Source organism: Sminthopsis crassicaudata, chromosome 2, assembly GCF_048593235.1.
Source record: "Sminthopsis crassicaudata isolate SCR6 chromosome 2, ASM4859323v1, whole genome shotgun sequence".
Lineage (NCBI taxonomy): Eukaryota > Metazoa > Chordata > Mammalia > Dasyuromorphia > Dasyuridae > Sminthopsis > Sminthopsis crassicaudata.
Genome location: NC_133618.1, coordinates 50,060,946 through 50,077,209, shown reverse-complemented (window position 1 = coordinate 50,077,209; position 16,264 = coordinate 50,060,946). Strand labels below are relative to the sequence as shown.

The 16,264-nt window shown below is 41.4% G+C and overlaps 2 long non-coding RNA genes across 2 annotated transcripts in view; both read left to right on the top strand.

The window, feature by feature from the left end:
* Positions 1–5,270: 5,270 nt before the first annotated feature.
* LOC141553201 (uncharacterized) overlaps positions 5,271–16,264 on the top strand; it is a 40,504-nt gene continuing 29,510 nt past the window's right edge. Inside the window, exon 1 of the long non-coding RNA XR_012485311.1 lies at positions 5,271–5,347. This is a non-coding gene — a long non-coding RNA (uncharacterized LOC141553201). The remainder of the gene's footprint in view (positions 5,348–16,264) is intronic.
* On the top strand, positions 8,062–10,216 carry LOC141553200 (uncharacterized). The gene is made up of 2 exons (XR_012485310.1): positions 8,062–8,302; positions 9,965–10,216. It is a non-coding gene; the product is annotated as an uncharacterized LOC141553200 (long non-coding RNA).

Genomic DNA, 16,264 nt, shown 5'->3' with positions numbered 1-16,264 from the left:
GCAAAGTCCATTCCGGCTAAACTTCTCTTTCAGTAAGAAGAGGAAAGACAAAGAGGGCTGTCAAATAAACAGTACAGGCAAAGATGGAGGAGAGAAGGTCTACTACAGTAAAAATATCCTTTTCTTTTATAGAAATCAATAATCAATTTAATTATAAAGACAAAAGAATAAATTACAAATTCAAAACTTTGATTGAAAATGCTAGTGCCTTGGGTAGGCAAATTGAAACACTTAAATGGAGCCTTTAGTAATCCCATCACTGAGTCTGTCAGGAGAGTCTTAAAGAATTCTGAAACATGAATACCAAAGGAATCACTGGCCTACTCAGCCTTAAACTGGAAGCTCAAGCTCAGCTGTCTTTAGGTTAAAGGACTTGGGATCTTACCTGAAATAGCTTATGTCACTAGTGTGCAAGGAGATTAGAGACCCTTTAAATTAAAGAGTGAAAAAGGCAAGCTAGGGAGTCATTTCGTCCTGCAGAGGAATCCTATCCCAAACCATCTCTAGAGGTATCTGTCCTATTCCCCTTTTCTTCCCTTTTTATTTTCTCTTATTTCTTTCCCCCCATTCCCCATCGTACTCTCAAACTCAATCAACAACATATTTTGGACATTGTCCTATCAAAGCTTCTAGAATACTTTGCCTTCTCCTAGAATAACTACTATTGATTTTCTTTGCTTATTTCCATCACTCTCCTACCTCTCCCTCAATCAATAGTATGAGGGCCCTTTTCACCATCACAATGAATGAGCTGTACAATTTCAGAGGGAAATTTTTGTTGTTGCTATTCGGTCATTTTAGTCACGTCTGATTCTGTGACCCCATTTGATGATTTCTTGGTTGAGATGCTGGAGTGGTTTGCCATTTCCTTCTCCAGCTCATTTTATAGATGAGGAAACTGAGGCACCAGAATTAAGTAACTTGCCCAGGGTTCCATAGCTAGTGTCTGACGTTAGATTTGAATTAAGGAAGATGAATCTTCTTGACTTCAGGCCAAGCAATCTAGTCATGATATTGTCTAGCTATCCTCTCAGAAAAAACTAGAAAACCTTTATGGAGACAGAACAAAGGAAAAGAATGGAATTAAGAAAAATACTTTAGAATTCTGATCAACACAGTGATAAACCATGAATTCAAAGGAGGGAAGAAGATGAAACACACCATTCCTTCCCAACAGTAGTGATGAAATTACACTGTAGAAAGAAACATATATTTTGGGGAATGGTGTAGGTGGGAATTTGTTTTGTTGGACTAAGTAGATTAGATAATGAGAGTTTTTTCCAACAAATTTCTTAAATGAGGGAGGTAGTAGGAAGGACAAATCAGTTTTTAAAAATACTTGTTGGAGGGCAGCTAGATGGACAGAGCACCAGCCCTGAAGTTAGGAGGAGCTGAGTTCAAATCTGATCTCAGACACTTAACACGTCCTAGCTGTGTGACCCTGGGCAAGTTATTTAACCCCATTTGCCTCAGTAGAAATAAATAAAAAATAAAAATACTTTTAGCTGAAAAATAAACAAAATAAAATCCCACTGGATCCCATGAGATGATTTGGAAATCCCTTCTTTCCAACAAGAAGCCATCCTATGAGTATGATGTCATCCCAGAAGAAAAGCTTGCCCTGTGTAATACAATGTGCAGGCCCTCTGCATATTCACCATTTTCCAAAACAAGGAGCCCCAAACACCCTCATTTACTGTACACACACTGCTGTGGAAGCCCTAAGCACCACCCCGCCTGCTCCTCTCTGCCAGCTCAGCATTTGCATCGGTATTTTTATATTCTAGTCAGTCACAGCGGAAAGTATTTCCCCAGTGAGAAACACAAGCACAGACAGCCTACACATATGCAAGGACACACATACGCATATGTACGCACTCGCACATGGCCTCCCAGATAAATATATCCTGGGCTTGATTCACTCTGTCTAAATATAGGAGTCTGGCTTCCACCTGCCTCTGGGGACTGTTGTTGATGACTAGATCCCTTGCTGAAGAGCTAGCAAATTTCTTTCCAAGGATGGGAAGAAGTCATAAGTTTCATATCCCAAGGGAGGAAAAGAATAAAATCATTAATAGATCTTTCATTTTTAAACGTGGTGAAGGAAAACTTCCTAATTTCTTTGCCTGTCTTGTGCCCCTTGTACATAAATTTGGTAGTCTCTTTTCACATATCTTTTTCATGATTACCCCTTTTCTCTCTCTTTTTTTTTTTTTTTTTTTTTTTTTGTTTTGTTTTGTTTTGTTTTATTTGTTTGTTTAGACAATTAGGGTTAAGTGACTTGCCCAGGGTCACGCAGCTAGGATGTGTTCAGTGTCTGAGGACAAATTTGAACTCAGGTCCTCCTGACTCCAGGGCTGGTGCTTTATCCACTGCCCCACCTAGCTGCCCCTTTTCTCTTATGTTTCATTGTAAACTTTAAATTCTTCTCTGGCAGTATCCCTGGCTGTTGATTGCTCTCTCTGTCTGGTATCTTTATGAAGGGATAAGCATTGTTCATTTTGTGGGATAAGGAGTGAGAGATCTGGATAAGTAGGAGCAAGGAGATTCAGGCATTTCTTTAGGACTGAAGTCATTGTACCATCCTCAAAAGAAACTTGAAGAATAAATAACAGGAAATAAACAGTCTCTTTCTAGCCAACTGGGAGAAGAAAAGGAAATCAGTGGTGGACAGAGGTCATAGTTCAGCAGCACATCCCACTGTATTTTAAATAAGTACTTAAGATTTTTAAATACTTGAGGACAAAGGTATCCTAAGGTTAGATTACTAATTAAAAAAAAAAAAAAAAAAAAAAAAGGAAAATTTTAAAACACTGAGGAAGGACAAGATGAATTTGACATTCTGGGGAAATTAAGGCATGTCCCTTCTCAGAAGCTATAGATGAGGACTAAGGAATTATGGGCACGTACAATCAGATGTAGAGCTGCAAAGAACCTTCAAGGCCTCCTAGTCCAACACCCAAGTCGTACAGGTGAAGAAACCGAAACAGACTTTGTTTTTTTCCTTTTTAAATTATTTGCTCATGGTCATGCAGGTGGTAAAAGCTAGAATACAAGCCGTTTCCTTTGTCTCTTCCCACTAAACAGCTGAATTTGGATAAAAGCTGGACGGGGCTTAGTTTGGGTAGCTGGTTTGATTTTTTTTCTGTGTTAGATGCAAGGGTCTGGAAATCCCACTCCTTCTTTCCCTTACATCATCCATAGTAGCCCTACCCAGGCTCAGCTGATGGTCTTGTAGATCTCTGCACGAGGCCTTGGACCAGAGCCAGCCAAGATCTCAAATAGCTCAGCTGGCCTGGGGGTGGAGAGGGGAGATTTATGAGAGTCAGCTCTCCCTGAGGCAGGAGACTGACACAAGCTGAGTGGTCTGAAGAGCAAAAAAGGAGGGGAGGGGGGCTCTGAAACTGGTGTTTACTGACGGTTTGTCTTCATTATTTTCCTTAAAATCCCAACCTTGAGGTTAGAAGTCTAATTTGCAGGCGAAGAGGCCCTGATTCAGGGGACTGAAGTGACTTGTCAACAACAGTCAGGAAATTAGAATTCATGGAGGAGAAGAAATGGAGAATTTGATGTTTTGGGTGCAAATCTGCCAGAGACATGTTTGCTAATTATCGATATTTTTAAGCACTGAGAGAGACAGGGAAAGAGAGACAGAGACAGAGACAGAGAAAGAGAGAGACACAGAGACAGAAAGAGACGGAGAGAGAGAGAGACAGACAGAGACACAGATAGCTTCACAAAGACAGAGACAGAAACACAGAGAGATAGACACACACACACAGAGACAAACAGAGCAAGACAAAGAGACAGAGAGACAGAGACAGAAAGAGACACAGACAGAGAGAGACAAAGAGTCAGAGAGACAAAGAAAGATAGAGACACAGATGCAAAGAGAGAGAATAACAGACAGACAGAGAAGGTAAGGAAAAGAAAAGAGAGAAAGACTGAGACAGAAACACAAAAAGAGAGACAGAGAGATTGAAAGAGAGAAACATAAAGAGAGACAAAGAGGAGAAAGAGAAAGAGACACAGAGATAGGGAGATTGAGATAGAGAGAGAGAGAGACAAAAATATAGAGGGAGGGAAGTCTAAGGGACAGAAATCATCTTCCTTTTGAAAATCTTTGTGTTGGGGCCATTTTTCACATACAATTTATAGGACTCAAGAGCAAAGTCAAAATTTCACAATCAACATTAAACAGGAAAACAAAGTGTAGGCAAAAGTTTTGATTCATTGACCAGAACAATAGTAAATTAAATTTCATCGAACCCTGTAAAATAATTTCCCTCTTTCAGTGAAGGTATGGGGAAGGATTGATCAAGTCCTCTTGCCTTGTCCCATCACCCTCCTGATTCTATCTTCTGAGAGAAGAAAGCTCATTAATGAAATTTGGGGTTATTTCCCCTTTCGAAGTGAAAAGAATATTTAAAAGAGTTTAGACTAGGACATTAAGTACTTATAAGGTTTTATATTTGGGTGAGACCAAGGACTTTAGACAAAGACATTGAGAAATAGAATTTCTTAATATTTATAGAGACTAATGGGGTATATTTTATAACTCCCACAATCGTTCCTGGGTTCCCATGGATTGTACCCATTGAATACATCCATTACCTTTACACCATGTCCCCCCATTTTTTCTCTGAAGTTTCCCCTAAGCTGGAGGGCATTTCAAAGGTGAGGACCGTAAAGGAGACAAACTATTCCCACGTAGCCTCAGCTCTGGCCCCTTCCTGATCTCCCTCTAATCTTGGCAGCCCAGGTGCACTCCCTGAAATGTCCTGCTGTCCACATAGTAATGGAGGCCTGGAAACTTATATTGTTCCACTGAGCTTTGCCAGAGAGCTATACTTAGCAATATGACTAGAGGACAAGAGTGGGTTTTCTGGGTATAGCTAGTAATAAAGGAAGGATTTCCAAAGTTCAGTAAACATTTATTAAGAATATAATACTTCAAGGCTATGCAGTAGGTGCTAAGGATACAAGGACAGCCAGTTATAAGCATTTATTAAGCTCCTACCCTGTATCCCACTCTCTATTAAGCCCCAAGGAGACCAAGAAAGGCAAAAGAAGTTTTCTGCCCTCAAGAAGCTCACAGTCTAAAAAGGGAGACAACAGATACTCTATGGACAGAATAAATAGGAAATAACCCAGAGAATGAAGTCACTGAAATGAGGAGGGATTGGGAAAGGCTTTCTGTAGAAGATGAGATTTCAGTAAGGACTTTAAGGAAGCAGAGATGAGGAAGAGAGCTCTCCAGGCGGACACAAGCCAGAGAAAATGCCTGGGACTGAAGGACAGAGGAGCAGGAAGGGGGCCACTGTTGATGAATCAGACGCCTGGAAAGGTAGGAGGGGGCTAGGTTATGAAGGGCTTTGGACACCAAACAGAGGGTTTTCTACTTGATCCTGGAGGTAACAGGGAGCCATTGGAGTATATTGAGTGGGGGGCAAAGGAGAGGGGAAACACGGTACCTGTCACCTATCACTATGAAAGATGGATTGGAGTAGGGAAGAAACTTGATGTGGACAGACCAATTGTGGAGGTGGGAGGGTATAAAGGGGACTGTTTGACATTGCAGAGGGCTTGGCAGGAGCTTGGACATGGGGGAGAGAGGGGGTAATTAGGAGTCCAGAAGGATATCCAGGTTGTGAGCCTGAGGATGGTATGGGGGGTTGCCTTCCACAGTAACAGGAATGTCAGGGAGGGATGGTGTGGCTGGGTTGGAGCTGGAGTGGACAGAGGATTCAGGTTGGGATGAGTTGAGTTGGAGATCTCCTCAGGACATCCAGTTAGAGATCCTGATAGGCAGTTGTGAGAGAGCAGGTCAGCAGAAAAGCTAGCCCTGGATAAGCAGATGTGAGAATTTGGATAATAATTGAATCCCTGGGAGCTGATGAGCTCGCTAAGTGAAATAGTAGATAGAAGGGGGACAGAACCCCGCGAGACCCCCAGACCTGGAGAAGGAACTATCACAGGAGATGGAGAAGGAGCCTTCAGAGAGGGAGGAGGAGTCAGTCCCAAAACTTAGAGAGAAAAGGGTGTCAAGGAGAAGAAGGCGGCCCACAGCCTCGAAGGCTGCTGAGAAGCCAAGAAGGGTGAGGACAAAGAGGTAATGAGAGAGCTCTCAGAGAGCAGCTTGGGTGGGATCATGAAGGCGAAAACCAGATTGAAGAAAGAGGAAGAAGGAAAAAATAGAGGGTCCCCCTTAATATTTGTCGTATCTGTAAATAAACATTAGCTTGGCACGTGGTGGGTGCTACCTAAGTGCCGGTTGTCAGCCAGCTGGGTTTGAGTCTTCGTGACTCCATGGGCCAGCTTTCCCCGGGGTCTTCTCTTACACAAACTGGAGGGTTTGCCGTTTGCTGCTTCAGGAGATTAAGGCAAGCAGCGTGAAGTGACTGGTCCAGTCACAGCTAGGGAGGGTCGGAGGCCAGATTTGCACTCAGGGCTTCCTGACTCCAGGCCAGGCTCTCTCCCCTGGGTCACTGATACAATAAATACTATTGTGGTTATTGATCATAGATGGTCTTCCTGAGCAGTTTAAGCACAAAAGGAAGGGAAGATATAAGATGATAGCAAGGAATTTTTGAAAATAGGGAAGACCTGAGCATGTTTGCAGGCTATAGGAAGCATCTTAAGGTGAACAGTGGGTATGATAGAAGTGGCAATCTGCTGGAGGAGATGGTATAGAATGGAATCACTTGTACCTGGTGGGGTTTTCCTTGGCAAGGAAAAAGGACTCCCTCTTTTTATTATTATTAAAACTTTTTATTTTCAAAACACATGCATGGATCATTTTTCAACATTGATCCTTGCAAAACCTTGTGTTCCAATTTTTCCCCTCATTCCTCCCACTTCCTTCCCTAGATGGCAAGTAATCCAATATGTTAAAAATGTTAAAATACATGTTAAATCCAATATATGTATATATACTTATACAATTATCTTGCTGCACAAGAAGAATCAGATCAAATAGGAAAAAAAAGTGAGAAAGAAGACAAAATGCAAGCAAACAACAACAAAAAGAGTGGGAATGCTATGTTGTGCTCCACATTCAGTTCCCACAGTCCTCTCTCTGGGTGTAGATGGCTCTCTTCATCACTGAACAACTGGAGCTGGCATCAATCATCTCATTGTTGAAAAGAATAATGTCTGCCGGAATTGATCATCATATAATCTTTACATGAGATAGCAGATAGTGGCAAAAGGCAAATGATTTGAGAAGAGAAAGAAGGGAGAAAACTGACTTCTTTGTAAATGATCTCAATTTTTTCTGCAGAATATGAAATAGGGTTCTCAGCTGAGAGGGTAAAAGGAGGAAGAGCCATATGAAGTTTGTAGGATGAAGAGGTTTGGAAAAGCCAGTCATCAAAGTAGACTGAGAGGGAGCATTCAGAGAGGGAGAAGGAGAACTAGAAGTTATGAATGGGATAGCGAATTAATTAGAGAGGGGTAGAAGGATTGCCTAGTAACAGTAAGGGTCCAATTGAGGTTATATAACATAAACTTGTAGTAGATCCAATCAGAACAGTTGTATCATTTTTCTCTTCCTTCATTTAGCAACAAGAGTAATAGAATGGAAGGCAGTGGATGATGGGAGTGATCCAGGACTGAGACTTGCAGAGTACAATCAGTTATAGGATTAGGGGGCAGATGACTTGAGAGAGCAAGGGAGCAAGTTGACTAATGGAGGAAAGTGTGGTTATTGCAGGAGGGATGGCCTGGGAGACAACGAAGGTGTCAAAGTCGTGGCATAAATAAAGACCTGGGAGGGGAGGCAGAAAACCAATATTTTGTGATCAGATCATTTTTTAATTCACTCGGACGTGGTGTGTTTATGGGTAAAGGAAAGATCGAAGGTGTGACCATTTTTGTGAGTGACTGAGGCTAGGGTAATGAGAAACTGGGAGGCTGGAATGTTTGAGGGAGCGTCAGTATGTATGATGAAGGCTCCTAGTATGGGGAGGAGAGAAAGATTGAGTCAGGCACTGAATTCATTGGGAAAGGAAAGAGAGTGCCCTTGAGGTCTGCTGACAGCTACCAGTAGTTTGGGTTATAGATGTGGAGTATAGGAATCCAAAGGTAGAGGTAACTGAGTAATGGTGGTGGGGGAGAATCTAGAAGTGATAATGAGGAACAAGGAGTGTTCCAACTCCCCCAACTTGACTAAAGAGCTGAGTGTGTGAAAGGGCTCCCAGGGCTGGAAAGGGTGACCGTGGAGGCTATGTCATCAGAAGAGAGCCGGTCTCCTTGGGAAACAAAAGATGGAAGGAGTAAAAAGAAAAAGATTTGAATGCAAGTAAGTTTATTGCTTATGGAGTAAGTGTTCCAGAGGGCACAGTGGAAAGGGTGAACAGGGCTTGGTCTGGACTAGGGAGAGGTGATATTAAGGGGAATAGGAATGAGGAACAGGGTGAAAGGAGATAGAGAATTGGGTTTGGATGGTGACCTAAGGGCTCAGAATCACTGGAATGTGAGGAGTATGACTAGGAGGTAGTTTGTTAATCATTGAGTGAAAAATTTAGAGACTTTCAAAGTCAATAGTATTATCACCTTTCAGAGCCTTGGGCAGTTTAGACAAAGGACAGAGAAACTGGAACAGAAGGAATGGTGATTCTAGCCTTTCCCAAGGCAGGAGATCGGGATGGAAAGTGGCTGAAATGATTCCCTCTCCCTACACCTCAGCCACAGGAGACTGGTATAGAGACAGGCAAGCGGCACGTGGAATACGATGGCAAGGTGCCCATTTCTTATGCCCAAGAGAGACTGAAAATCAGGCAGGAGCCTGTATAGTGTCATGGAAGGCACCCTCTGGGAGCTCACATTCTGGTGATATGCATGTGGGGGAGTGTGTGTGTGTGTGTGAGAGAGAGAGAGACAAAGTCAAGAGACAGAGAAAGACAAGAGAGAGAGGGAGAGAGGAAAAGAGAGAGAGAGAAAGACAGACAGAGACAGAGACAAAGAGAGAGATAGAGACAGAGAGAGACAAAGAGAAAGACAGAGACAGAGGAAGAGACAGCGAGTGAGGGAAGGAGGGACAGAGAGAGAGAGACAGGAAGGAAGGGAGGGAGGGAGAGAGAGAGAGGGGGGGGGGAGGGAGGGAGGGAGGGAGAGGGAGAGAGAGGGAGAGAGAGGGAGAGAGACATGAGGCAGAGACACAAAGAGAGACAAAGAGAGAAAGACATAGAGAAATACAAGAGACAGACTGAAACAAGCGCACACACACACACACACACACAGAGAGATACAGAGGAAGACAAGAGACAGAGACAGAGAGAATCCTAAGGAATAGATCCTTTTTTAAGTTGTGTGCACCTTTCTCCAAGTGCATCAGAAAGGACGGTCACATTAACTGACAAAATATGGTAATTTCCGGATAATCTTTAAAAGCTGGTTTGTGAATTTAGGGGACTTTTGTGGAGGAGGCTCCTGCAGAGGTAAGGGGGCAGAGGAGATTGGGGAAGGAAAGGATTTCTTTATCCTTTTGGCAGTAGAAAATGAACTCAAGAGAAATAGGCCTGACAATCAACAAGCGCCTCCTATGTTACAGGCACTGCGCTTTTAGGGATACAGAGAAAGATAAGAGAGACCCAGCTTTCAAGAAATTCACAGTCTAATGAAGAAAATAACATGCAAACAACTATGTACAAACAAGCTATAGAGAGGATAAACTGGAAATATTCAGCAGAGAGAAGGCACTAGAAACTGGGAATCAGGAAAGTATTCCTGGAGAAGGTCGGGTTTTAGTTGGGAAGCCAGAAAGCAGAGGAGAGGAGGGAGAGAATTCCAGTCAGTGAAAATGTGGAGTCAAGAGATAGAGTATCTGACCACATGCGCAAAAATGCTTTGGGAGCCCTTTTTGTAGTGGCAAAGAACTGGAAACTGAGTGATGCCCATCAGTGGGAGAATGGCTGAATAAATTGTGCTATGTGATTGTAATGGAATATTATTGTTGTATAAGAAACGACCAGCAGGATGATTTCAGAAAGTCCTGGAGAGACTTATATGAACTGATGCTGAGTGAAGTGAGCAGAACCAGGAGATCATTGTACACAGCAACAAGAAGAGTATGATGATCAAATCTGATGGAATTGGCCCTTTTCAACAATGAGGTGATTCAAGTCAGTTCCGATAGACTTGGGATGGAAAATGCCATCGGCATCCAGAGAGAGAACTATGGAGACTGAATGTGGATCAAAGCACAACATCTTCATCTTTTTGTTGTCGTTTCTTTCTTTCTTATGTTTTTTTCCCTTTTGATGATTTTATTTGTGCAGCATGCCAAATATGGAAATATGTTTAGAAAAACTGTATGTGTTTAATCTATATTGGATTGCTTGCTGTCTGAGGAGGAGTCAGAGGGAGGAGAGGGATAAAATTTGGAACCAAGGTTTTGCAGAAGTGAATGTTGAAAAATATCCTTACAGGTATTTGGAAAAAATGCTATTAAAATAAAAAAGGAGGGGGAAGAGATTTTACATCCTCTACCTTTCAGCAGTGGGGCCATACAAACTGAGAAGAGAAACAATTTCCAGGGTCTATAATACCAGAGTTGTACATTCCCTTGACACATATGATATTTACACATCTTTACTACCAGTATACTCCTAGAATGTCTTGTTTTCATGAATGCAATGTGTATTTGTGTGCTCCAAGATGATGGGAAGAATTTTTGCAGCAATTGTTCCTACTGGACAATCTTACTAAAAGCTTTTGCTAGGAATTACTTGCATGTTCTGACTGATTCTTAATGGGGAGTATGCTGGTAGGGATTTGTGAACTATAGTAGACAGATAGATAGGACAGCCTTATCCCTAGAATCCAATGTAACAGCCTCTTTTCTGGGAACCTAATTCACAAATTCAAGTGCAAGTGGAGGAAATATCCCAGAGGTGATGCTACAGCTACAACATAGAGAGTCACCTAGAACATTCATGGAAGCTATGGTATTTACAGGATCCACTGAGATTACTGAAAATAAGAGAATGACTGGGATTATATCCCACAGAGATCTTAAAGGAGATAAAGGGACCCACATATACAAAAATGTTCGTGGTAGTCTTTTTGTAGTGACAAGAAACTGGAAACTGAGTGGATGCCCATCAGCTGGAGAATGGCTGAATAAGTTATTCCAGCTATGCAATATTATTGTTCTGTAAGAAATGACCAATGGGATGATTTCAGAGAGGTTTGGAGAGACTTACATGAACAGATGCTGAGTGAAACAAGCAGAACCAGGAGATCATTATACACGGCAACAAGAAGATTATACAATGATCAATTCTAATGGACGTGGCTCTTTTCATCAGTGAGTTGATTCAGTCCAGTTCCAATGATCTTGTGATGAAGAGAGCCATCTGTACCCAGAGGGAGGACTGTGGGAACTGAGTGTGGCTCACAACATAGCATTTTCACTTCTTTTCTTATTGTTTGTTTGCATTTTGTTTTCTTTATCATTATTTTTTTCCTTTTTGATCTGATTTTTCTGGTGCAACAAGAGAACTGTATAAATATATATACAAATATTGGATTTAACATATATTTTAACATTTTTAACATATTGGATTATTTGCCAACTAGTTAGGGGGTGGAGAGAAGGAGGGGAGCACAAGGCTATGCAAGGGTCAAGGTTGAGAAATTATCCATGCATATGTTTTGAAAAGAAAAAGAAAAAATTATCCATGCATATGTTTTGAAAAGAAAAAGAAAAAATTATCCATGCATATGTTTTGAAAAGAAAAGTTTTTATTTAAAAAAAATGAAAAAAAAAAAAAAAAAGAAAGAAAGAAAGTAAGAGGGACCTTATCTGGTATTTAACTTTCAGAATAGAAGTTTCCACCTGTCTTGAAAGCCATGCCCATCAAAAAAACCCTTGCATTTGTGGTGTATGTAGGTACAGAAGTCCTTCTCTTCTACATGTTCTAAGGCAGGTTCTCCTACCACCTCATCCCCAATATTAATTATCCACCCAAGCAAGATAGTCTTGCTGCTGCTGAAAACCTTTCATTCTTTTCTGTAGCCCAAGGCTGTCACTGTGTTCAGGTGATCCTCATGTCAGTCAGATAAAATTGACTTCTGACTGACACACTTTTTTTTTTTCCTTCCAGCTTCCAAAACCCTCCTGGCCCTTCCTCCAGCCCCAGGTTAGACTGGACAGTACAGGTAGCTCTGATAACGTCCCCCTTGGAATAATTTGTGTCATGAAAAAAATTTCCCTTGGAGAATAAAATGGAAGCAGAAAGATTCTGGCTAGAAAGAGAGAGGGGTTGAAAAGACAAACGGCCCAGACGGAAAGAAAAGAGAAGTATTTCAATGAGAGATGGGTGTCCTGTGCCCTATAACAGGGAGAGAACTGAGGAAGAAAAGGTGGTAGCTGGGGAACTTAAAGTGGGAAGACCAGAGGGAGGGAGATATGGTAGGAGTCCCAGAGCTAAGAATGACACAGGGACCTAGTAGGGAGGCCCAATTGCTGTTGATAGCTTCTGGCTGGCTTACTCTAAGTGGAAAATCTCATTCATTCATTACATATCAATTCTCACCCTGGCTTTGAAGACTGGCAAACTTCCACCATCTCTCCTTACCCCCATGCCAGCCTACCATCTACTCCCCTGACCTCCCTGCCAACCTGGAGTTAAATATAAAAAGCATTTTCCATGGGAAAATATTTGGCTTTATTTTAGGCCTGTGAAATTCTCCTCCTCCATGCCTAACAGGTGCAATGGCTTCGTTTAGATTTTTGGAACCCCAAAATAGATCACAATTTACAATATAGCTTCCTTTAGGCATCTGGCCTCTGTTTGTGACCCTCCTTTAAGCCAACCCCCCTTAGAACATAAATATTACTTGGGTTTTGGCTTTTTTTTTCTGGGGAAGGGGACAGAACTCTATCAGCACCCTTGGGGGAAAGGGCCTCCTCTTGCCCTCAGAAAGAATGACCTATTCTACTTACAAAGCTAAGCTCCAGGGTAACTGGTGAGCAGTTCAAGGAGGGGGATTATTCTATTAGCACAGAAATGAACCCCATGGAGACGTCATGGCCTTTGGCTCACAGGTCCTTCATTATTCTCCTTTTACCCTGACCTATAATTGCAGGGATGTACTCTGGACTGAAAGAGCTAGAAGGAGGAGTAGAAGAATCCATCTTCCTTCCACGACTCTAAGTTCTATTTGCTTGTTCCAGATGGCTTTGTATCCTGATCTCCTGCAGCTCCTATGGGTGAGGGATTTGGGAAACAAATTTGGAAGGGGAACAGCCTTCTGATGCTGTGGGGATGCAACTGTCCTATAATGGTACTTGTGCACACAGCATCTCTTCCCCAAGTCTGTCAGAGGCGTCAGGTAGAATTCCATCTGGTGCTGCAATTCAATTCCTTTCAATAACATTTATTAATAAACACCTACTATGTGGAAGGCACTGTGCTAAGTGCTGGAAATAGCAAGAGGGGAAAAGGACAGTCCCCTCAGAGATCTTACAATCTAATGGGGGAGAAAACACAAAAACTAATATATGCAAAGGAAGTTAAATAGGAAATAACTAAATGAGGGAGAGCTTGGGAATTAAGAGGGGTTGGGGAAGGCTTCTTGTAGAAAGTGGGATCTTGGTTAGGATTTAAAGGATCTCAGGGCATGTCTGTGGAGTTTCTTGTTGCTACCAGCTTCTGACTTTAGCCAATGTCCTTGACTATAAACCTATCTCTCCCGGGTGAGTAATCCATCCATCTCTTGAGTTTAATCTCTGAAGGCTAAACTCTATTAGTCATTATTACATAATGACTATTTACCTAATTAATAACTGCCAAATAATTCTGGGGTTTCCAAGTTGTTGTTTTTCAATTTGTAGTATTTCAGTTAGTTCTTAAAGGAGCTTCTGGTGCTTCCAGCTTCTGACTTCTGACTCTAAACCTCTCTCTCCCTGTGGACATTGGTAAGCAATCCATCCGTCTCTTGAGTTTCAGGAACAAGTTGTGTTCACATCTCATTTGGGGGCCTATACTATAGCTGGGTAAGCCTAAGGGTCTCCAGGAATAAGGCATCTCGTGCCTAACCATGAGTCCAAGTAAATTCTAAATTCTGGAAGCAAGTTTGAAGTTTTTATTTTGCATATATTTCCATAATTTGTGAGTGTATTATTTCTTTCCTTCTATCCCAAATATAAAGTAATATACCAAAATATTGGGATAATAAAATAAAATATCCCCCCAAAACATAAATTATCCCAAACATAAGTAGTAAGTGGTAGAGACCATTCAATTTTTGTCTTTGTGTCTGATCCAACACTTAGTTCAATGATTGATTATAAACAGGCATTTGATAAGTGCTTGTTGATTGATTAACTGGATTCTGGATAGTGCAGGAGAGCAGTAATGAGAGATTTTACCATTTGCTGGATGACCTCATTTCAGACCTAGGACAGTGGTGATCAAATGTGTTCCCAGGCCTGGGCCAGAAGTAGAACTGCTGGGGACAAGCCAGGCCCAGGGCTGAGGGACAGGTGTCCTCTCCAGAAAATCTCCTCACTAGGTATCTTGGTAGATGCGTCAAGAACTCAATCAGCCTCAGAGAAGGCCCCTCCCGGGCTCATTCCTAGATGCCATCCCTTCAGGGCAGAGTGGAGGCCTCCAAGATCCACTGGCAGGAGGTGGGAACAACCCAATGAGTGACTGCCCAGGCAGGCCTGAGAACAGGATTCAGGCAGTCATGGGGCGGGGAATGGCAGGAGACCACCAAAGCTTGGGGCATGGAGAGAACCTTGTTAGGGAGCTTGTTACCTAGACAACAAACAGGAAAGAGCAAAGGCTAGTGTTGATGGAACCATACATGTTCAGGCCCTAAAGGAACATGACTCCTGAATGTGACATTTATTTTTTATTTAGAAGTTTATTTTAAAATAATTCTTTATTTGTGTATGTATATATATATATATAATTTTTACCATTTATTAAATATAAAAGCAAATTTCCATGCTAATGAGATGAATGTGTGGATAATTTTATAATTATAATTTTATTTGACAGTATATATGCATGAGTAATTTTTTTTATAACATTATCCCTTGTATTCATTTTTCCAAATTTTCCCCTCCCTCCCTCTACTCCCTCCCCTAGATGACAGGCAATCCCATACATTTTACATGTGTTACAGTGTATCCTAAATACAATATATGTGTGTAAATCCAATTTTCTTGTTGTACATTAAGTATTGGATTCCGAAGGTATAAGTAACCTGGGTAGATAGACAGTAGTGCTAACAGTTTACATTCAATTCCCAGTGTTCCTTCTCTGAGTGTAGTTGTTTCTGTCCATCACTGATCAACTGGAAGTGAGTTGGATCTTCTTTATGTTGAAGATATCCATTTCCATCAGAATACGTCCTCATACAGTCCTGTTGTTGAAGTGTATAGTGATCTTCTGGTTCTGCTCATTTCACTCAGCATCAGTTCATGTAAGTCTCTCCAAGCCTCTCTGTATTTCTCCTACTGGTCATTTCTTACAGAGCAATAATATTCCATAACCTTTGTATACCATAATTTACCCAACCATTCTCCAACTGATGGACATCCATTCATTTTCCAGTTTCTAGCCACTACAAAAAGAGCTGCCACAAAAATTTTGGCACATACAGGTCCCTTTCATCTTTACTATCTCTTTGGGATATAAGCCCAGTAGTAACACTGCTGGATCAAAGGGTATGCACAGTTTGATAATTTTTTGGGCATAGTTCCAAATTGCTCTCCAGAATGGCCGGATTCTTTCACAGCTCCACCAACAATGTATTAGTGTCCCAGTTTTCCCACATCCCCTCCAACATTCATCATTATTTGTTCCTGTCATCTTAGCCAATCTGACAGGTGTGTAGTGGTATCTCAGAGTTGTCTTAATTTGCATTTCTCTGATCAGTAGTGATTTGGAACACTCTTTCATATGTGTGGATATAGTTTCAAGTTCATCATCTGAGAATTGTCTGTTCATATCCTTTGACCATTTATCAATTGGAGAATGGTTTGATTTCTTATAAATTTGGGTCAGTTCTCTATATATTTTGGAAATGAGACCTTTATCAGAACCTTTAACTGTAAAAATGTTTTCCCAATTTGTTACTTCCCTTCTAATCTTGTTTGCATTAGTATTGTTTGTACCGAAACTTTTTAGTTTGATGTAATCAAAATCTTCTATTTTGTGATCAATAATGGTCTCTAGTTCTCCTCTGGTCATAAATTCCTTCCTCCTCCACAGGTCTAAGAGGTAGATTATCCTCTGTTCCT